This window comes from Thermobia domestica, chromosome 13, assembly GCF_964235325.1.
Source record: "Thermobia domestica chromosome 13, izTheDome1.hap1.1, whole genome shotgun sequence".
Lineage (NCBI taxonomy): Eukaryota > Metazoa > Arthropoda > Insecta > Zygentoma > Lepismatidae > Thermobia > Thermobia domestica.
The window spans coordinates 215,226,388-215,249,000 of NC_137466.1; the positions used below are offsets into that span (position 1 = coordinate 215,226,388).

The following is a 22,613-nucleotide window of genomic DNA, read 5'->3' on the forward strand; positions in this document are numbered from 1 at the left end:
CGATAGGAAATGAGCTGTGAGCCGAGTCGCTCGAGCCGTTGAGAACCCTAAACCCGGACCAAGCAGTTTTGAACATGTGTAGCCGGCGCCCTCTAACTTTTAACGAATTTTGGTTCGACGCCGGATACTTGCTCCTCCGGAACTCGAACCCAGAACCTCGTGAACGATGTCCTTGCCTCCTAGTCTTCACGACTACCGAGGACAGCAGTCAACTAGTTTTTGTATTCAGATACAAACCACCTATCTTTCATGTTTATACACGGTGTTGTTATAATAATAATAATAATAATAATAATAATAATAATAATAATAATAATAATAATAATAATAATAATAATAATAATAATAATAATAATAATAATAATGTTATAGTATTAGTAGTATCATTGATAATAGTTATATTGTCTAGGTAGAATACTTGAAGAAAGTACTTGGAACTACATACAGCATTTGGCTCGTTTTGGCTCGACTCGAAACTCGAGTCAAATTCGAGTCGAGTTAGATGAAAATTTTCGAGCCGAGCTCAAAGATATCTGTTTCGAGTCGAGTCGAGTTTCAATGAAAACTCGCTCGAATTCACTCGTTCTCATTCCTAGATGTCGGGAAACCAGTTAAATTAAGGTTGCAATATTTGAGGACACACTTGTGTGTAATAATAAGAGTTTATTAAATCTATTTTATCCTTATAGCACATATTAGGTAGCAAAATAGGCTCTAGCGAAATTCTCGACGTTTTTGTTGCAGGGACAATGCACAAGTAATAAAGAGTTTGACAAATACCCATAGTGTATTTTATATTTTTTAAACTGGTTTTTAGCTAACAATTCCATTGTAGTTAAATAAGCAGTTAACTGGATACAAGAAAATAAGCCTTTTTTAGCTAATGCTCATAGCATGGTCACTCGCAGCGGGAGAAATAGGGACAGTTGCCCCTGGAATTTCGGACTTCGATGCGTGTTAAGTTCTTGGAAGTACATGTTAGGACATACTGTGGTACCTGATATCATGGGTGCCCGGGAACCTTTGGTTAACGAAAATGTATACCGGTACGTAATATAGCAAACCACGTATATTAAATACCAGAAACACCAAACGTGATATAGCAACCATGGAGATGGCCCCCTAGAATTTTTTTTTCGGGCACCTCTGCCTGATATGTTTATATTGCTCATACTATAGTTTTTTTACTGTTGTTAATAAGGATATGTGCGTAAATAACTGTTTTTTTATGTGTGTTAGGTGCACTCGTGCATCAATACGTGTGAACATTCGCAAATGCGCTTGTGTCTTTTCCCCCCCTTGGTAGAAATCCTGCAGGCATCCCTGCCTATAGATAGGCTTACTGTTCCCACACACGTGTCTCTTAAAAGAGGTTAAAATGCATGAGTGATAATGCAAGTTTGATATGGGAGTCACTAATGTCGTGCATTTGCCAGTTTCTAGTAAATGGGATTACAAGAATGGCTGAAATTTTTAATTTGTCCATAATTAATGTTACTCTACTATATATATGTTTTTTATTTAAGAATTTACTTCCCACATTCAGTGCTGTCCGTTTGCGAGAGCGCACTGTGCAACAATGCCCATATGTCGATTCCCTATATAACAATGTGTCGCGCATCTCGTTCGATCTTACCTAACCAGTACTTCTGTCGCCTCAGTTGGCAGCACTGCCTCAACTCACGTGTACTGCTACGTGACGAAGACTCCCGTATTGCCGGGCAATCGACCTGCCTCCGAATCAGCTGCCCTGAGAACAGTCTGAACAAGTGTACATTCATGGCGGTGCGTGAAAGTGTATAAACTTAGCATCGTATCGTAACGTTTATTGTTATTAAGTGAGTGTTTTCATTCCGTTAAAACTTAAAAACGTTTCGTTTTACCTGTGAAGTGAGACTTTTTGTTCTTGTAAATACATGTAAGGTAAGTTATAGAATTTTTTCTTCATTTTAAAAGGCATTTAAAATGCGTTTTTTTTTCTTCTTTCGCGTATGTATGACAGCCTTGAGTTCACGTTAAGTTGTTTGTCCGTTGTATAATGTTCAAGGCTATAATATTTTCTGTAAGCTTCTATATATCTGAAAGAACCCAATGCTGGTCCATTCTAAACTTAATTTGATAGCTGACAACGTGAATACAAGGCTATTGTGTACAGAGGACTGTCCATTTGGCAACCCTTATCTGACCTAAATCCAGTCATAGGCTAGAATCATTGTTGGTTGAGTTATACTACGACGGTATACATTCGTAGGTTTTCTACTAAATGATTTACTTCCTTACTAACATATTACGCCTATTAAAAAATATAAAAAAAGTAAGTTATTGTAATCTCTTCTTTAAATTTGTTATATGAAAGTATTTTCTTTATGTATTCAAGGGCGACGAGTCCTATTTGTAGAAAAGAAAGGGGCGTGATTTTTTGAACTTTAGATTGTATTTGACAGGACGAAATTTGAACCTGCTGCTTCCCAAAGGAATAAGGCTGTAGTCAAAAACATCAGGGAATAGTTTTAAAAAAAATCTTTAGAGAAAGAAATTTGAAAGTTGCAGTGTCAAGTTGAAAATTTTTGGAAGGGGCTTAACCCCTATACTTTTTCTCCCGACTGCGGAATTGACAAGAGTGGTTGTTAGTTTTTAATCCCTACTATATTTAATAAATGATTGTTCAGCAATAATTTGAAATTGGATCACGTTAGGGATATATTTATTAAATATCAACTACAGAGGTGGATGCAGTGGGGTATACAAAGGGAAGGTGTCCGGGTTTTGCGCCCATTGAATTAGATATTTGAACAAATACGCATGTAGGCCTACCATATTAAGATCAGATGCAGGGGCGTACTTACGTGAGGTACACCTGGTTCGGACCCTCCCCCTCGCAAACTTGGTAACTCGAAATATATTGTGCATTTTCTTTAAAAATCTGTACTTGTTTAGCAGAGTACGGATTGGTATAGCCAAGGGCGCCGATTTCTCTGTAAATTTAGGGGGGCATTCAGATGCAGAAGGTATATAGGCTATATGAGGATTTTAAGAGAAATTGCATTCAAATTATGCCAAATATTGTATATTCATAAATACAATGTGAGGGCTCACATGAGCTGTTGGGTGGCCTGGGGCCCCCGGCCCCCTGGGATTGGCGCCCTTGGTAAAGGAATACTTGAGGTCCACAATGTCCTAGCCAGAATATCCATCGAGAGAGAGAGGACTCATGAAAAACTACAGGACTCATGAAAAACTACAGTCGTGACAGTGGCGTATTTGGTTTTTTTTTTTGGGGGGGGTATGCATAAGACGCAAATAAACACACATTTTTCCTTTTGTGTGTCGACAAATTTTTAATTAAGTTGTGTATAGCTATAACAAATTTATTTCGGGGGGGGGGGGTATTGAGCCCGATAGCCACTTGCCTAAATACGCCACTGCCTCGTGATATAGCTACCTGTCATAGTGTAGGTTTTGGCTACCCCCTCCTAGTTTTTACCTTCTAGATCTGTCGTTGCTGACATTACTAGGGCGTATCTAGAATTTGGAAATTAATTTATTTTCTTTTTTAAATTAAATTAGGTGCGTGGAGATGAGATTGTACCCCTGAAAATTTTACATTTCTGACTAGATCATTGTGACGTTTATGACATGAGCCAGTTTGGTGTATAAAATACAGAAATCTTTCAATACAGTATTCAATCAATTGATAGACAAAGCTTCATAAAAATTTAATAAAATTAACAAACACACCTATTTAGTTGAAACAAGTGAACGTCGTAGTGGATGACAATCTTATTCGTAAAATTGCATTAATGTCAGTGTATCAGGAAAGAGACTCGAAGTGCATCATCCAAACAAATTTATTTTGATCCATTTGAACATTTTGTACAGGCATGCAATAACGCTTAGTTTATTTCCTTGCGTAATTTCTGGATTTTTTAAAAATAATCTCTACTTGTCTCGTATTGTGCCACGAAAACGGTTGCATCTCGTAAGCAACCCCAATATCTGTGCTTGAGAGACCAGACATCGTTCTTATTTTTTGGTCTCTCTTACATCCCCCCCCCCCACACACAATGGAGTTCATTTTACATTATATACAGTCTGTGTTCATATCGTGCCTATGTTCAAACGGCTTCAGGTTACAGGAGGTCAGAAGAAACAATTTTGAAAATAAAATCTATGTTTGGGAATGTTTAGTTTAGCTGCTACATGCGTTTGCATCATCCTGTGAACTAGGGAGCCCAGAGGACTGTAAATCTTGCCTCAAGGGCTGATTTCACATCGACCTTTACTATGAACAGGGGTGTAGCCACGGCAGGAGGCATCAGGGCCAGGCCCCCCAAATGATTTCCTAGATCACCAAGTGACCAGCTTTTAAAACAACATTGTAAGAATACCTCGCTTCAGTCATTTGAAAATAACAAAGTTTACATATAATTAATAATTTACGGTAAATTATATTTTTATACATTAAGTATATTATACTTTTATATGCTGTAACTACTGTTTTAAGAAACATGTTTTTTATCAGATGGAAAATTTGGAGAAAAATAACGTTTTTAATTCAGTTTTTCAATTTGTATTTCATTCGTTGTTTTGTTGGTGTAAAACAGGAAATGAGATATAGCTGTTAATAAAATAATTATGGTGTTTTTTAGCCACGAATAATAAATAAATATTTTTGTCAGGAAATTTTAAAGAAATTAGTGAAATTTCAAAGAAAATCACTCTTATGTAGATAGGTTCTGTGTACAAGGGCTTGGTCCGGGGCAGTAGTTCTTGGTTAAGCATAATAAGAACTATGTGGTACATAATATTTCTGGAAATATAGAAGAGAAAAACCTTAAGAAAAAGGTGTTTTCAGTTTTCCGAGGGAAACCAAAATTTCCTGTTTTTTTTTTTTTTTTCAGGCCTCAAAATCATTTTTTTGGCTTTGTACATTGTAGCTGGCCCCCTCAAAAACTACGGGCTCCTATATAAACCTGCTGGCTACACCCCTGATTATGAACTATTTAACAAGACAAGGGGCCGCGGTGTCTCAGTGGTAGAGCGTTCAACTCCGGTGCATGGGGTTTCTGGTTCGATCCCAGCTCGCGCTAAGTGAATTGTGCGGTGGACAAACACCGTGTGCGTGGATTTTCTCGGGGTTCTCTCGGTTTCCTCCCACTTTCTTCATTCCACCATTTCATTCATTTCTCATCATTACCGTCTCCTTTAGCCTAGCTGGCATAACTGTGGAACGTTAAACTCAAAGATTTCATTTTATATAACTAGACAACTAAACTAATATTATTCTAGGGCAGAAGTATACTCATAGAATGATTAAGGGGCTAAAACCTGTTCGAGAGGAAAAACACGAGACAAATAATAAGAAGACGTATTTCGAAGACTGTTTTTTTGTCTCTTGACATACGTTTTTGCCTGATGAGATTGGAAAACAACGTACTTTTAATAGACAGATTAAAAGAATTGCAAAAGTGTCACGTTCTGTAACGTTCTTGCTCAGAGGATTAAGAAGGGATTACGTTCAAGTGGGGTCGCTAAGGACGCTCCGAGTAAGCGGATTGCTGAATGTGACACTTTATTTCACGTTTTCGTATCTTTTTCTACAAAAATGTGTATTAGTCTTCAACACCATTAGAGATAAATACGCCAGAAGTAATACATGTTTTCTCTTTATTTGGTTGTTGTTTTGATTTGGGATGGTACAGAAATCCCTAAATTTTTCTGAGAGTGCCCTAAGATGATTTGGATTTGGTCATCGGTCCTTTCGATTACAATGCATTGTTGTCTAGTTGTCAAGAAAGAAACTTCACTTATTCAGTCATTCAGATATTATGGACTATTTGAAACTTCACTAATTCAATCATTCAGAGATTATGGACTATTTGAAACTCTACTCAATCATTCGGAGATTATGGACTATTTAAAACTTCACTCATTCAATCATTCAGAGATTATGGACTATTTGAAACTTCACGTATTCAATCATTCAGAGATTATGGTCTATTTGAAACTTCACTTATTCAATCATTCAGAGATTATAAATTATTTGAAACTTCACTCAATCAATCATTCAGAGATTATAGACTATTTGAAACTTCACTCAATCAATCATTCAGAGATTATGGACTATTTGAAACTTTACTCATTCAACCATTCAGAGATTATGGACTATTTGAAACTTTACTCATTCAACCATTCAGAGATTATGGACTATTTGAAACTTGTCCACCACGAAAACCACTTGGCTCAAGCCGGGATTGAACCATTGACCCTATATACAAGAGATGGACACTCTATCACTGAGCCACTGCTGCCTCGATATAATAAATGTATACAGTTATGCATATTTGTGTAAATAGATAAACCGTAGTGTATCTTTAAGGCAATAAAATTAATATAATATCATGTCTTATATTCGAAGAAACATGGTTGGCTGAGATTAGTGAGATCTGAACACTTCATTCGATGCTCTGCTATCGGGAATCGCACTGGGGATCTCATGAGCAAAAGACGTGCTAGCCAGTAAACCAGGAAAAAAGTCTATGTAAGAATACGAACCTACGTTTAAACTGAAGTCTTTCTTTTCGATTTTAAAGTTCTACGAAAAAAATGAAAATGAAATCTTTGAGTTTTACGTCCCACGGTTATGCCGGTTAGGCTAAAGGAGACGGTGATGATGAGTAATGAATGAAATGGTGGAATGAGGTTGTGGGAGGAAACGGGAGTGCCCCAATAAAATCCGCGGACTCGATATTGTCCACCACAAACTTACTTTGCTGAGGATAGAACCAGGGACCCCACGCACCAGAGGTAAGCAAGCGCTCTACCACTGAGCCACCGTTTTCCCTTTAATCCGGGATCGAATTGCGTATAGTAGCACCAAGAAGCGAACTCGTATTCACCACAAAGGCTAAATCGCAAACCATTTAGACGATTTATCGTCCTATATGGTTAGAATACGTGTTATTGGCCCGGGAAGGCTTATTCGGAGGGAGCTCGTGGTTTGGATGTCACGTTAAAGTGTAGCTCCATGTCTTTGACGGCTTCGGTACTGAAAGGGATGTTAAACTTGAACCAACAACAACAACCGAATCATTTGGCAGCGACAAGACTCTTGAGAGCGATTTTCTATCATAAATAGTTCTCTTGACTATTTATAAATAGACAGTGATTTGTAAAGTTGTATAGAAGTTGGCAAACGTGTTGTTTCAAAAGCATCAGAGATAAACAGAAGATGAAGTTCGTTGTAGACATCAATCAAAACATTTTATAGATAAAAACAGGAAACCACTTTGAACTTTGTTATCATAATTGCTTCTTCCCTACTCCGGTTCCATTTATTAATGGAAAATTTAGTGAGGTGATTTTTTCGAAAGTATTAACAAAACAAGAAACAGTTGAAACAATCCTAGGGTGACCAGATGTACTGATTTTCGCAGTACAGTAGTGTTTTTTAAAGAGCTGCCCTTCGTTTGCGAAGACGCTTAGAAAATTGAGAAATATTCTTCTTTTTGAAAATGTCCTGCGAAATGTGCTCTGTTAACTTATTTCCAATATTTTAATGCTTCATTCTTTATTCACAACATCGTAAATCACAGATTCTCTCTTTCTAAATGATATACCGATGTGTTTTTCAACACTCATCAAAATAGGCCTATTATTGTTGGAAAGATGAACAATCAACTAACCATTGTTATGCAATACACTATTTTTACTGAGAAGGCCTTGTTGAGATATCGGTAAGGCTGGAATGGTTTCTTATTTTAAGTTACAACAGTGATACGAAGCAAGTAAAGTAGAAGTTCTCTCGTGATATATATATATAAAGCTCTACACAGTTTCACTGTACGTTCATAAAAATAAAGCACAAGCTAACTGACTAACAAACTGGCCTATGGAACCCAGAGGTTCAATGCCACGTTCACAAAAGCTCTCCACTGATTTCTATCCTTAGTCAACTGGATCCAGCTTCTACTTTGTATTCCTAATTCTGCGAGATCCGCCTTATTATTGCTGTCCTATCTGCGCTTAGTTTTTCTAATGGTTGCTTCCCGATTGAAGTTCCAGTTAAGACTTTGAAAGAGTTTCTCGTTTCTTCCATCCCGGCTACATGACCTGTCCACCTGAGCCTCCTAGACTTGATGACCCGAACAATGTTTGGTAAACCGTATAAATTATGTAGTTTCTCGTTATGAAGTTTACGCCATTCCCCATTCCCGTTCCTCTTGGGTCCGAATATTCGTCTCAGGATCTTGTTCTCAAATACTTTCAGTCTATGCTCTTCCCTCAGAGTAAGCAACCATGTTTCGCAAGCATATTGAACAACAGTCATGATTATCGTTTTATATGGACCTATCTTTAGCTTGAAATTGCTCGACAGAAATCGCGACGTTAAAGAGATTTTGAACTGAATAGCAACCCAAAGTCCCTGCTTTTAGTCGATATTTAATTTCGTCATGAATATGGTTTTTGTCTGTTAATATTGATCCTAGATATTTGAAAGTATCCCCTTTATCAAAAGTATTATTTAATATTTTAACGCATCCATGATTTGCCGTATTACGATCCAGACGAACTTACATGTATTTCATTTTCTCTGCATTTACTTCTAAACCTATGTCCCTGCAAGCGTTTAAATGATCTCCGTATTTCTTTCTAGTGTTTTTCAATCATCTCCTATTATACTTACATCATCAACATACGCCATAAACTGGTGAATACCATTCAACTCAGGCCCTGGTCGCTATCTTTGATTTTCCTTATAGCGTACTTCAGAACAAAGTTGAATAATATTGAATAATAATGGTGACAACTTACTCCTTGTTTTAGGCTATTCTCGACTTGAAAACTCATCGACAAGAATTTTCTAACTCGGACTTTACTTTGGGACTCATTTAAGCATATCTTAATCTTTCTTTTTCATTAAAGTGACTCCTTTATATTACTGCATCAAATTGTTTTATCAATCTTGTGTTTGTCATTTATGAAAGTATTTGGAGTTGTGTTGAATTCCTTCATGTACTTTTTTTTTTTTTTTAAATCACAATATCCAATATATTTCAATCAAAAAATTTTCTTGTACGCCTTATACCTGGAAAACTATATATAGTGTAACCAAACCCAAACTATCTCTTCACTCACGTCAGTATGATGTGCTTATTCCGTAGAAAATTCAAAAACTCGATTTAGGGGTGGTTCAAAAATTTTGTGTCCCTGATCCAAGATCCAATATATTTCCATTAAAAATTTTCTTGTCTAAGTTAACGTTAAATCAAATATTAAGGGCAAGTGTATTGCAGACGCAGTAAACTATCATATACTATTATATTTGTGTTCTACCTTTCGCTTGTCAGAATTTGGTCACCTTAAACAATCCATACACACACAACTAATACGTTAACATTTAGTAGAATTGTGTTCTACAGAAAAGACTACATGTGTTTGGTGAACACGGTTGTAATGAAAGGACCAGAGTTACTAAGAATGGAAAACCAATTTTACTAACCACTGTAAAATTAACCTTTTATATACATTTTGAAATTACTTTCATTTTTGATTCGGAGTGGGAGTTCATTATAGATCTTCGGAGCTCTATAATATGTTTGATATTGAGTTATAGATTTACTCGTTGCTTTAATTTCTAAATTTTTGTGTGTCACATTTCTGGTTGTGTAAATGTGCTTTGTTTCGCTCCTTTTGTTTCTGTTCTTTTTAACATATTTTAATACTTTCTGTAAATATGTATTGACGTACACAAAATATGCCCATCTTATTTATTTATATATTTCACACTACATATAACTTACACAGTGGCTGATGTCACAACTTCCAAAATTCGTAACTGCTTCACTATACTACTCTTATAAACAAACGTTATCACATATTTGCATAGCAATAACTTGCTTTGTAGATCAAATTTTATTCAATTTAGAAACTTCTTGTCTTTCTTAAAAGCATGATTATAGTAGTGTGATTAAAGTTTGTTTGTGTCATCTTCAATGAAATATTATGCCCTAAAGCCCGCCTATGGGCATTTGTAGCTGGGTGAATCCTTGAGTCGCATTGGAAAGTGGATAAAATTTGAAAATAAACGGCGTGACAAACATCTTGGCATTTCAAGGCGGCGCTCGAAGTTCCCTTTAAATGCTGCTAGCAAATGAGAGGCCAGCGGTATTGCCACATTTATTTTGTACAAATCCACGTCTATCCTCTGCCACTAGGCCAGCAAGAGGGCTGTGAACGTAAGGGTTCCCGTTTTTATGGCCTCGGCATGTAGGAGTCGGTGACGTGCTCAATAACCCTGGTAAAGCTATGTCTCCATTTGAAAGAGAGTGGTAAACACCTTAGCCGCATATGAAGTTTGAGCGATAAAGAATTCCAGACTCCACAGAAATCAAAATGGGGGCAGTCGAGTTGGTAGATAGATGACTTACCGACCGCGTTACCACTTATCTAATAGACACGTCTATTTATTTTTATATTATTCTAACACTAATATTGTGGAGCTTTTGATATCACTTTAAGAAAGCATTTCTGCATCGATTTTGCTCTATCTGAAACCAATTTTCAATCTAAAAGTGGTAAAGAGTGAACATGGAGGCTTATCTTCATTAACTTGTAATCGTTCTATGGGGATCAAGTTTTGAAACTGGAAGTTACATCTATCGCTTCAGGTCCGAATAGAGAAATAACGGGGGAAGATGGAACGCCTTTAGGACGCTTACCTCTTATTGTTCTTGATCTGAAACCTGTTGATAGATGGACGAACTATTCATTCTGTAAAAGTAGTAGAAAAATATTTAATATTTAGAACATAAGCGTACCTACAGGGTGTGCCTGTGCACCGCTAATAAAATGGTTTAATTCTGTTTCTTCTTCAATTGTCATTTATTCTAAATTGTTATTATCTGTAATTTTTCAGTTCAATGAAATAACAGTTTATCTGATTTCAATACACTTATATCTCAATAAAATGAGCATGTCAGAATATTATAGGAGAGGATGGATGGACTTTCATTTGTGCACACCCATATGAAAAGTTCTGCTTCAATTACCTTTGTGCACACCTATATGGAAAGTTTTGCTTTAACTATCTTTGTCTACACTCATATGAAAAATTTTGATTTAATTACCTTTATACACATGCATATGGAAATTGTACTTCAATTACTTTTGTGCACACAGATATGAAACGTTCTGCTTCACTTACCTTTGTGCGCACCCATATGAAAAGTTCTGTTTTAATTATCGTTATGAACACCCATACGAAAAGTTCTTTATTAACTTTATTCCTTATTAACTTTATAACTTTATTAAAAGTTATAAAGTTCTAAAGTTCTTTGTTTTAATTACCTTTGCGTGCATCTATATGGAAAGTTGTGCTTTAATTACTTTTGTGCACACCCATATGAAAAGTTCTTCATTAGTTAGCTTTCCGCGCACTCATTTGAAAATTCTGCTTTAGTTGTCTTTATGCACACCTATATGAAATGTTCTACTTTGGCTACCTTTGTGTACACCTATATGAAAAGTTTGCATTAATTACCTATGCGCACATCCATATGAAAAGTTCTACTTTAATTACCCTTGTTCGCATCCATATGAAAAGTTTTGATTTAATTATCTTTGTGCACACTCATATGAGAAGTTCTGTTTTAATTACTTTTGCATGTACCCATATGGAAAAGACTTATTTAATTATCTTTGTGCACACCCATATGAACCTTGGGTGTTTTAATTACCTTTGTGTGCATCCATATGGAAAGTTCTGCTTTAATTATCTTTGTGCACACTCATATGGAAAGTTCTCTTCAATTACATTTTTGTACACCCATATGTAAAGTTCTGCTTTAATCACCTTTGCGCGCACCCATATTTAAGGTTCTCTGTACGCCTTTGTTAAAGATATTTTTCTTAATTTTATTTCGCATTTTATTTTTCTCAATTTTATTGTAGAATTTATCACGATATTTGCACAATGTTACAGATTTAATTTTAAAAGAATCACAATACTGTGGTAAGGCTCAATAATAACAAAGTAATAAGCATGACTAGTAGAGGCATAACGATGAAGGAACTTTAAAATATATTACGTCAAATGTTTACAAAATAGGAACAATCTACGAAAGAAGAAAACTGCTTTTCTGAATGTGAACTCAGATATTGGGGGAAATAGAAATTAAAATACGGAACAGAACGTTGGACATTACGTAAAAGCGAATTAGAAGTGTGAGTGTGGAGAAGAGGAGAAACTTAGCTGGGTTGAAAAAAAAAAAAGTGGAGTTCTGTTAAAACTATAAAGGGGAAGAGAACAATATACTTCCCAATTAAAACGAGGAAAATGAAGTTGTTATCTTGTTTGAGAAGAATTTTATTCTGACACATAATATTCCCTAGAAGCTAGGTGGGAGGAAAATAAGGGAAGGGAAGAAATGGCTACAATTGATGGGTTGTATTTAAAGTGGATACCTCTTATAAAGAAGATATATTTAAAGGGAACAGTCTTAGGTAATGTTTTTTCGAGGCATAATTCCGAAACCCACCCTCACCTCCAGACTTAGCGAACCGTCCTCCGAAGCTAAAATGAACACACGTGTCCAGACTCACAAGCCTGACGTTCGCGAGCTCGGTACTCGCGCTCAACCGGGCTCGGACTCAATAATTGAGCGCGAGCCCGATTGAAGCCGAGCTTCAATGAAATAAGTGAGCGCGAACCCAAGTGAATCCGAGTCCAGTTGAGAAAAGTGAGTGCGAGCCCAGTTGAGATAGATGAGCGCGAGCCAGCCGAGAGAAATGAGAGCGAGCCCATCTAAGATTAATGAGTGTGAGCCCGAGTGAATGCGAGCCCAGGTGAGCGCGAGCCAGTCGAGAGAAGTGCGCGCGAGCTCTTTTAAGATTAGTGTGAGCCCAGTCGAGACAGGTGAGCGCGAGTCCGAGTGAGTGCAAGCTCAGTCGAGAGAAGTGAGCGCGAGCCCGAGTGAGTGCGAAGCCAGTTGAGACAGGTGAGCGCGAGCCAGACAGAGTGCGAGCCAGTCGAGAGAAGTGAGCGCGAGACCGAGTGAGTGCAAGCTCAGTCGAGAGAAGTGAGCGCGAGCTCTTTTAAGATTAGTGCGAGCCCAGTCGAGACAGGTGAATGCGAGCCAGTTAAGAGAAGTGAGCGCGACCCCCAGTGAGTGCGAGCTCAGTCTACAGAAGTGAGCGCGAGCTCTTTTAAGATTAGTGCGAGCCCAGTCGAGACAGGTGAGCGCGAGTGAGTGCGAGCTCAGTCGAGAGAAGTGAGCCCGAGCCCGAGTGAGTGCAAGCTCAGTCGAGAGAAGTGAGCGCGAGCTCTTTTAAGATTAGTGCGAGCCCAGTCGAGACAGGTGAGCGCGAGTGAGTGCGAGCTCAGTCGAGAGAAGTGAGCCCGAGCCCGAGTGAGTGCAAGCTCAGTGGAGAGAAGTGAGCGCGAGCCAGACAAAGTGCGAGCCAGTCGAGAGAAGTGAGCGCGAGACCGAGTGAGTGCGAGCTCAGTCTAGAGAAGTGAGCGCGAGTTTTTTAAGATTAGTGCGAGCCCAGTCGAGACAGGTGAGCGCGAGTGAGTGCGAGCTCAGTCGAGAGAAGTGAGCCCGAGCCCGAGTGAGTGCGAACCCAGTTGAGACAGGTGAGCGCGAGCCAGACAGAGTGCGAGCCAGTCGAGAGAAGTGAGCGCGAGACCGAGTGAGTGCGAGCTCAGTCTAGAGAAGTGAGCGCGAGTTTTTTTAAGATTAGTGCGAGCCCAGTCGAGACAGGTGAGCGCGAGTGAGTGCGAGCTCAGTCGGGAGAAGTGAGCCCGAGCCCGAGTGAGTGCGAACCCAGTTGAGACAGGTGAGCGCGAGCCAGACAGAGTGCGAGCCAGTCGAGAGAAGTGAGCGCGAGACCGAGTGAGTGCAAGCTCAGTCGAGAGAAGTGAGCGCGAGCTCTTTTAAGATTAGTGCGAGCCCAGTCGAGACAGGTGAGCGCGAGTCCGAGTGAGTGCGAGCCCAGTCGAGAGAAGTGAGCGCGAGCCCGAGTGAGTGCGAAGCCAGTTGAGACAGGTGAGAGTGAGCCCGAGTGAGTGCGAGACGAGTGCAAAATGGCCACCTGTGAAGATGAATTAAATTGCTATTACATGCCGGCTTTATGCAGCGCACGTCCCTTAGAAAGTAATGTCTCAGTATCTCCTCAGTTCGATCCTCCTTCAGACGAAATTTTCTGAAAGAAATCCTAATCACAGGCCCTTCCACTTAGAGAACGCTGTAATTGAAACAGAAAAGAGTACAAGTTGAAACAAGATGATACGCAACTTGTCAATTCAAATTTGAATAGAACTTTGGTATTCAAATATTCTAAATGTGAACGGTGTACAACCATGTTCTATCCGTAAATGTAAACAGTATGTAAATAGCACTTGTAAAGCAACTAGCACCCTAAGACTAAACACTTTATAATTCCATAAATAATTGATCTTTTGATGACCATGTCTGCCTACATTTAACCTTTCACTCTCCTGTCTTGTTTACAATTGTAATCTCAACATGGAAATTTCCAGTTTTATGTATTTTTCTTCCAGAAGGTTTCTACTTAATTGTGAGTATCAACCCTTGATGAGACGGTTGACAATAGGAGTACTTGTGGAGCCTTTCTATTTCAACTGTGCCCTTTCTGGCGCTGCTGTCAATGTGTGTTTTCCCGTACCTCCCTCGAAAGAGGAGGGATACGTTGCTGCGACCGACATCTTTCAATTGTTAGATGTGGAAGCGTTGCCACAATGTATTATTTGACGGGCTTCGCTGTGATCTGTCTTATTAGCCATTCGAAGTAGCCTACGATCTTCACTCGTCAAGATCACGCGACTGAACGACAAATTGGCAACACTGCTGACGTCATTCACTTCTTTTCCCTAAGCAAAGGGAGGGTTTCTCCGTTAGAGAGTGGGGATGAAGTATGTTTCGCATATTTCCCGAGGGCACGGGTAGAATAGACAGGCTCTAGTCATCAATTCGTCAGTATTGTTGTCAGTATTGTCTCACCGTATTTCTTAACCTCGACCCCGTGTTAAAGAAGGAGAAAATAAACACTGGCTCTTAGTTTATCATTTCAGTGTGGGAGGAGAGGGGTAACGACTGCTAGAAGTCAAGTTACATTTTTCAACGTGGTTTTATCAATTCAGGTTTAGAGTGAATACTGAAGGGTTGTTTTTATATGATTTCATTGGATGTCGTCATCTCTCCTTCAACTTCTGCTTTCTGTCTTCTTCCCTTTTTAAAATTCTTTACCAGCTTTGCGGTGAGATGTTGGGAGTGAATTTTGTTGAGATTAAAATTGCTTTTTGGCTCTCGTAGAAAACAATCTAAAGAGGGATCACTGGATTTACTGTATTATGAACTTGGCTATACGCACTTTTGGGTGCGGTTAGATTGCCAGTGGGAGTTCATGCGGTTTAGATATAAGCTATAAGTTCACGTATCATATAACCTTACTGTTAAAAGGGTCCTAAATTCTAATTCACTGAACCAACCAATCTATTATGAACTATAAGAATATTAATTTTGGTCTGAAGTAAGATATGTTGGTATTGTCATGGCAGTGGCGGATCCAGGGGGAGGCGATCGGGGCAATTGCCCCCTCAGCAGAGGAAACTTCTTAATTTTATATATAAATAAAACCCATACCAGAGTTTGAAGCTCTTAAAAGTAGCTCTTAAGTAGTAGTATTACAACCCACCGCCTCCCCGAGAACTCGGTCCTGGATCCGCCCCTGTGTCATGGTTGTAATAAAGAAGTCTTCATTTATAGCGTTGATAGTGTTTATATCATTCTGAAGTAATTTTGGAAAACTGAAACGAAATCTTGAGTTTAACGTCCCACGATTATTCCTTTAGGCTAAGGGAGACAAATGATTGAAGCAAGTGAATGATGATAAAAGAATTGATGGAATGAATTTGTGGGAGGAAACAGGGATACCCCGAGAAAACCCATGGACACGGTATTGTCCACCACAAACTTATTGGGTCGGGGATTGAAGCAGGGACTTCACGCACCGAGAACTTCAAGCGCTCTACCAGTGAATCTTCGTGCCCCCTCCTCCGTGCTACGGTTTGTATCAAAGCCACGGATTTACGTCTAATTTAGCCTACTAGCCCACCGGGAGCTTGTGAGTTCAATTCACTTCGATTTGTTTATTTATGTATGATACTGTAAGTTATGTAAAAATATAGACCATCTGTTGTTGTCTAGTTTCTCCTAATGTTGACGCACAGACTACTTCTAAATTCTAGAACAACCCAAGTGAAGATTGTTGTTTGCTTCGTTATTTTTGAGATTGTGAATAAGGACACTACTTTTTTGCTGGGTAGATGGATAACCCCACTTCAGGCTCCAAGTATCATATAGAAGTTGAAATTGAAATAAGAATGGTAAGAGGCAGTAGTGAGTCAGTGATAGAGCGTTCATCTCTGGCGCATCCGCTACGGTTTGATCTCAGGTCGGGCCAAGTAAGTTTTGTAGTGGATTAAGACTGTGTGCGTGGGTTTTGTCGAGGTTCTCCCATTTCCTCCTACTTCCTGTGTTCCATCATTTCATTCATTACACAGCCACACACACACACACAAATAAAAGTTCTGTGCAGTGGACCCCATGGTATGAATTTAATGTATTTTGGTACACAAAGTCCAAATTTCGAAACCCCAGGACGATCGTTGGTGTCAGTTTTTTTTTATGGGCGAAAAACTTTAGCGATTCTAGATAGGGAAGATACACGTAACACAGCCATACAAAAATACGTTTTGTGTGGCGTACCCCAGGACAATTAATTGAGTTGATTTTAGTTTAGCGTCCCTTTCAGCAGCGAGGCTATATGAGACGTGGACCTACTGATTAACGTGGAATCCGAACCACATGAGCTCCCGCCGGGAATCGAACCCGGGTCTCCCACGCCAAAGGCGCGTACGCTAACCGCTTAGCCACGAAGGAGCTCCCCAGGACAATTGACCGTGTCAATTTTGTTTTATGGGCGAAAAACGTATGTGCTGTCTTACGTACCAAAATTAGCTGAAGTTTTTCGCCCATAAAACAAAATTGACACGGTCAATCGTTCTGGGGTACACTGCACAAAACTTTTTTTTTTGTATGGCTGTGTTACGTGTATCTTCCCTATCTAGAATCGCTAAAATTTTTCGCCCATAAAAAAAAAACAAACAAAAAAAAAAAAAAAAAAAAAACTGACACCAACGGTCGTCCTGGGGTTTGGAAATTTGGATTTTGTGTACCAAAATACATTGAATGCATGGGGTCCACTACACAGAGCTTTTTTTTCGTATGGCTGTCTTACGTCTATTCTCCCTATGGAAAATAGCTAAAGTTTTGCGCCCATAAGAAATTAATACGGTCGATTGTCTTGGGGTTTCTAAATTCTGCGTAACAAAATACATAGAATGCATATCCTGGGTTCCGATGCACAGAATTTATATATTTTTTTGTGTGGCTGTGTTGTCATCACCTGTAGGCTTAATGGAACGATTTAAAAACAAAATGACAATGAGGCATTAACATATATAGGCTGATATTGAACTTGCCATAACGATGTAAGTAATGTTTGAAAATTTGTAGCTTCCATTTTTCACTGGAATTTGGTTGGCCACAATGCACTGTTCAGTACCTCTAACATTGTCTCTGGTGTTTTCATGCAAGTGACGCACTTGATATTTGCATAATCAGGATTTCCTTTTGAATTTAGATAACATTATCTTCGAAATAACAAAAACAATAGACCGACTGTTAAATAGAGTGGTTATTTTTCCATGAATTCAGTGTTGCGAGCTTTCTGTTTTAATGCTTCTACTCCCCCAAATCTAGTATCAAAGAAAAAGAGAGAAGTTGTATTTCTGCATAATCAATAGAACATTGGTTATTCATTCAGGAACATCGTGGATAAAGAGTCTCTATGACTTCAAAAACCTTGTTTGGATGGCAATATCCTGAAAGTAAACGAAATTCAGCCTCCATTTATTTTACAGCTCATCTTATGTTTTATTTATCGTGGCATCAATGTTGCTAATTGACTAACTATTTGACATTACGCTTTAGGTAAGTGGCACCGTACTTATGAAGGTCATAACTTGGCATCGCAGTGAGGGTGGGGGTGGGGAATTGTCCACTGCATGTACCGGAAGTTAGAGGTGCTTTCGTCAGTACTGAGACCTCGAATACAATTGGTTTCAAATCTTTTATTGCCCAGCATACTGGCCTCACGTCACACGAGAAATTTCTAGTGTCTTGTCAACGAAAACGAGACTAGACGTACACGGGTACATTTTCTACGAGGGCCATTCCGAAAGTAACTTTCGATTGGTTAAAAAAGAAACACCAAAGTAAGTAAGAAGAATTTATCCTATACATCTGAAAACTATTTTTTTTTGCTCTATTTTACAACATAGTTTCCATAAATATTCAAGCACGTATCCTATCTCTGCACAAGCTTAGAAATTCCATCAGCATTAAAATCTCCCGCCTGTGCTTTGAACCAGCCTTTGACTACATCTTCCAGCATGTGTCACTACGTTATATAACATAGTCCTTGGAAATTTTGTGGAAATTGATCGGAAAGCTCCGAGATTATGAAACGTCGATTTTCACGAATTTTTCGTTTAATTTTCTGAACGACTTCATCAGTGACCACTGATGGCCTGCCATTCCTCTCTTTGTTTTGAGTGTTCGTCCACTTTTAAATGAACGAACCCATTCACGAAGAACTTCTTCACTCATCACACTTGGTCCATACAAGACACAAAGTTCCCGACGAATAGCTGCTGCCGAATATTGTTTTGACGTAAAGAAACGCATAACAGCTCGTACCTCGCACTTGGCGGGGTTTTCTGTTGCAGCACACATTTTGAGACGCTACAAAACTGGAACAAGTAATCAGACAACCTTCACTCTACCACGGCTGGATGCGGACTGATTTACCGTGCACGTCTGTGCAAACATTGTAGCGCTGCTCCCACTATACTAATGCCATATTGACTTGATCCCTAGTCTTCCGTTGCAAGCTCTGCTATCGGCTGAATTCCAATCGCTTTCTCTCGCTTAGCAACAGCTGAACCCTTATTGGCTCAACGCGTGGGTGTGAGCTTTAGTTCGCATTTTTGCCACGGCTCAAGACATTTTGGCAGCACAATACTTCACGCACAGTGACCAATCGGAGGTTACTTTCCGAACGCGCCTCGCAATTCGAGACGAGATCCGAAACATGACAAGTCTTGTGTTGTTTTCGAGACAAGACGACAAAATTTCTTGAGTTTGATGGGCAACCTTCGTAGATCTGAAACACGTGTTTTAGTTTATATGAGTCATGGTATATAAAGTGATAAAGTAATTGTACAAATATAATGGAAAGGTTTTATCAACATTTAAGAGTCTTCATCCCGGCGAAATTAAAATGCCGCTAATTTTACAGTAATTATGTGATATCTTCAGATAGATAAAATATAATCGGAATGTGGAACAAGAGCGCCCTAGACAATATTATTTTACATGAGAAACCGTTATCACGACTCGCTTATCTGCTTTCGATTTCGAGTCATTTTGAAAATCGGCATTTATTTTCGCGCTTCTAAACAGCTGAAAACAGAAAGCCACTAGGTGACTTGTGATAACGGTACCTCACGCAAAATAATATTGCCTAGGGCGCTCTTGTTCCATATTTCAATTATCTTTTATCTATTTGAAGATATCACATAATTACTGTAAAATTAGCGGTATTTTAATTTCGCCGAGATGAAGACTCTTAAAGATATGCAAGTCATTTCGCAATAGACTCCAATAACAAATATGGTTTAAATCTGGCTACATTATACCCTGCGTGGGCCTCTCGTGATGCTAAAGCATGCTGATGGCTTCTAGATGAAATTTCGGAAAAAAAAAGACAAAAAAATTATCTATAAATTTACAGAATTAAAATTTAAAACAAGATTTTTAGGAATGATCCAGAAAAAAAATGCATCAAAAGATTGCGATCTTGGTCAATAATTAGTTTTTGGATCAGAGACCACAAAATTTTTGAACGGCCCCTAAATCGAGTTTTCGTATTTTCTACCTAATAAGCACATCATTGTGAATTAAGTGATACATTGTGTTTGGCTACACTATATGTAGTTCTCTAGATATAAGGCATACAAGAAAATTTTTGCCTGAAATATATTGGATCTTTTGATCCAAAAATAGGATACAAATTTTGTATATAGATTTACAAAATTAAATTAAAAAAAAAAAAAATAAGACAAGAGCAGATAAGCTTTGAGACGATCAAGACGAGACGACGGTTGTACTAAAATTTTACGAGAAAATTTTATTTTGCGTTTCGTAGGCAGTACTAGCTCTGTATAAACCAGAAATAAATTAATGCCATATTAACTGGCATTAAACATTTTCGTTTAATTTGCTTTCAGCTTGCGTCTAAGCAATTTTAATTTCTACATTTATTGATACATAAATAGTGAAAGGTTATACCCTGTTAGGATAGCAGTGATTTTGGAGGTTTTTGTTTTTAATGATGGGCAAACCCATTAAAAAAAAAACGACAGCCTGTTTCTAGAAAATCGAAAAAAAACATTTTGGTTCTCTCTAAAACCGATTCGGTTTTTCACCAAAACAGGAAGAATCTCAGAATGGACGGCCGCGAATCCAGGGCCTCGCGATTACAAAGAGACAAAAAGCTACTTCTTCCCTTCTCGCTAAATTAAATTATTTACAACTTCCGTTCGGCAGAAATTTTACTTGTTCATTAGTTTTAGTGATTAATGCTTGCTAATATAAGTAACCGTTTTCAAAGGAATTTTTGTCTTGAGAACGAAGTTATTGAGAGTTGAAAATGTCTTCGATCCGCTTTTTTAACTACAAAGCAAATCAGAATCATGGATTTTGTTTACAATCACTTGAAGAAAATGATCATGGAACATAGAGATGCTATCGGAAAATGTTACAAACAACTTATGTACTTGAAGTAAATGATTTTCCGTTTCATAAATGATGATATCACGTTTCACTTTTAACTGCTCATTGCACTGCAGCTGCGATTACATGTCGTTATCTGTTGTATGAATGGATTGTGCAGAGTTAGTCACATGCGACCACACGAGACAGGATGGAGCGTTACGAAGCAGATATGGACTTTCGTTATGATCCCATGTATTACAAAAACAACATTATATCTTCGCAGATACCAAATATTTTCTTTATTTTGTCCAAGTCATGACTTGAATTCATGTTTAAATTTGGATGACCTGCATAACGTCTGGTGCAGCTGGCATTTATCCTATTATATATATATATATATATATATATATATATATATATATATATATATATATATATATATATATATATATATATATATATATATAGTATCAGTTTCTCCTTATGGCGCTTGGGGGCGCGGTGGCTCAGTGGTAGAGCGTTCACCTCCAGTGCTTGGGGTCCCTGGTTCGATCCCAGCTTGCGCCGTGTGGAACTTTGTGGTGGACAAACACCGTGCTCGTGGGTTTTCTCGGGGTTCTCCCGTTTCCTCCCACTTTCTTTATTCCACCATTTCATTGATTTCTCATCATCACCGTCTCCTTTAGCCTAACCAGCATAAGCGTGGGACGTAAAACTCAAAGATTTTTCCTTATGGCGCTTCAATGTTCTTACAAAATGTAAATGTTCATTTATGAGAATTCGTAAAAAATAACTTATCTTCTAAAGTAAGCTAGTCATTCTGGATTTTCTCAGAAAAATGACTGTAAGGTTGTTAATGAAATACCGCTTTACTAGCAGAATACCCGTTCTTCGCAAGGGAAGAATACGTTTTATTTTGGACAGAAAGAGCTCAATTGAGATTTAAATGGCATCGGGATGTGTCATTGTTCATATTAGCGATTTCGATAATTTTTATATTTATACACATCTCTCCGGCTCCCAAGTTGTGGGGCTGAATTTAGTTTTAAACGGCATAGGAAGTGTTACTGTTCATCTCAGCGGCCCTAAAAAGTATGGATTTGACACTAATATCGGTCATTTCCGATCATTTTTATATATCTTCCCCTCCCCTCTCCTACATTGTACTGTCAAAGTAAAATTAAAAAAAAAAAAAAAAAGAAAAAGCTTTCAAGGCCCGAACCTCATCTATGTTGAAAATTTGGTCGAGATCGATGGGATGGTTTATGAGTTATGAAGTTATAGTCACTTTGATTTTTACATATATAAATGAAATATGAACAGAATCGTTATTGCAGTTTTCGAGATAACCACAATTCTTTAATTTCACCCTTCAGCAAAATACTGTTATTTTTGGAGGTAGGAAGAAAATTCAAAGTTCTCCTCTTGGAGAATCTTATAGAAGAGTAAACTTTTGGATAAGATATTCATGGCGGCTTCTTCCTGTAAGCCCTTTTTCCCCAGTTAGCTGGATTCGGTTTTACGGATCTCTGTCCTCTACCTGTATCTATCTTGTGTCATATTTCCTGTGACACCCCACACCATATCTTTCTGAACACAATCTCCCCCCATTTCTTCTTCGGCTGGCCTTCAGTGTATACTTTTGTTTTAATACACAAAAGAAGTAGAGAGTGTTTTCAATCAAATTCA

The 22,613-nt window shown here is 38.3% G+C and overlaps 1 protein-coding gene across 14 annotated transcripts in view; it reads left to right on the forward strand.

The window, feature by feature from the left end:
* Nucleotides 1–1,712: 1,712 nt before the first annotated feature.
* LOC145669012 (period circadian protein-like) overlaps nt 1,713–22,613 on the forward strand; it is a 147,636-nt gene continuing 126,735 nt past the window's right edge. For 8 of the 14 annotated variants that reach the window (XM_081737341.1, XM_081737347.1, XM_081737348.1 and 5 more), the window contains exon 1: nt 1,714–1,923. The gene's annotated coding sequence lies outside the window, so the exon portion shown is untranslated. Of the gene's footprint in view, nt 1,924–22,613 lie in introns of all 14 variants that reach the window. The other 6 variants (XR_014128128.1, XR_014128126.1, XR_014128127.1 and 3 more) reach the window with 2 other exon arrangements.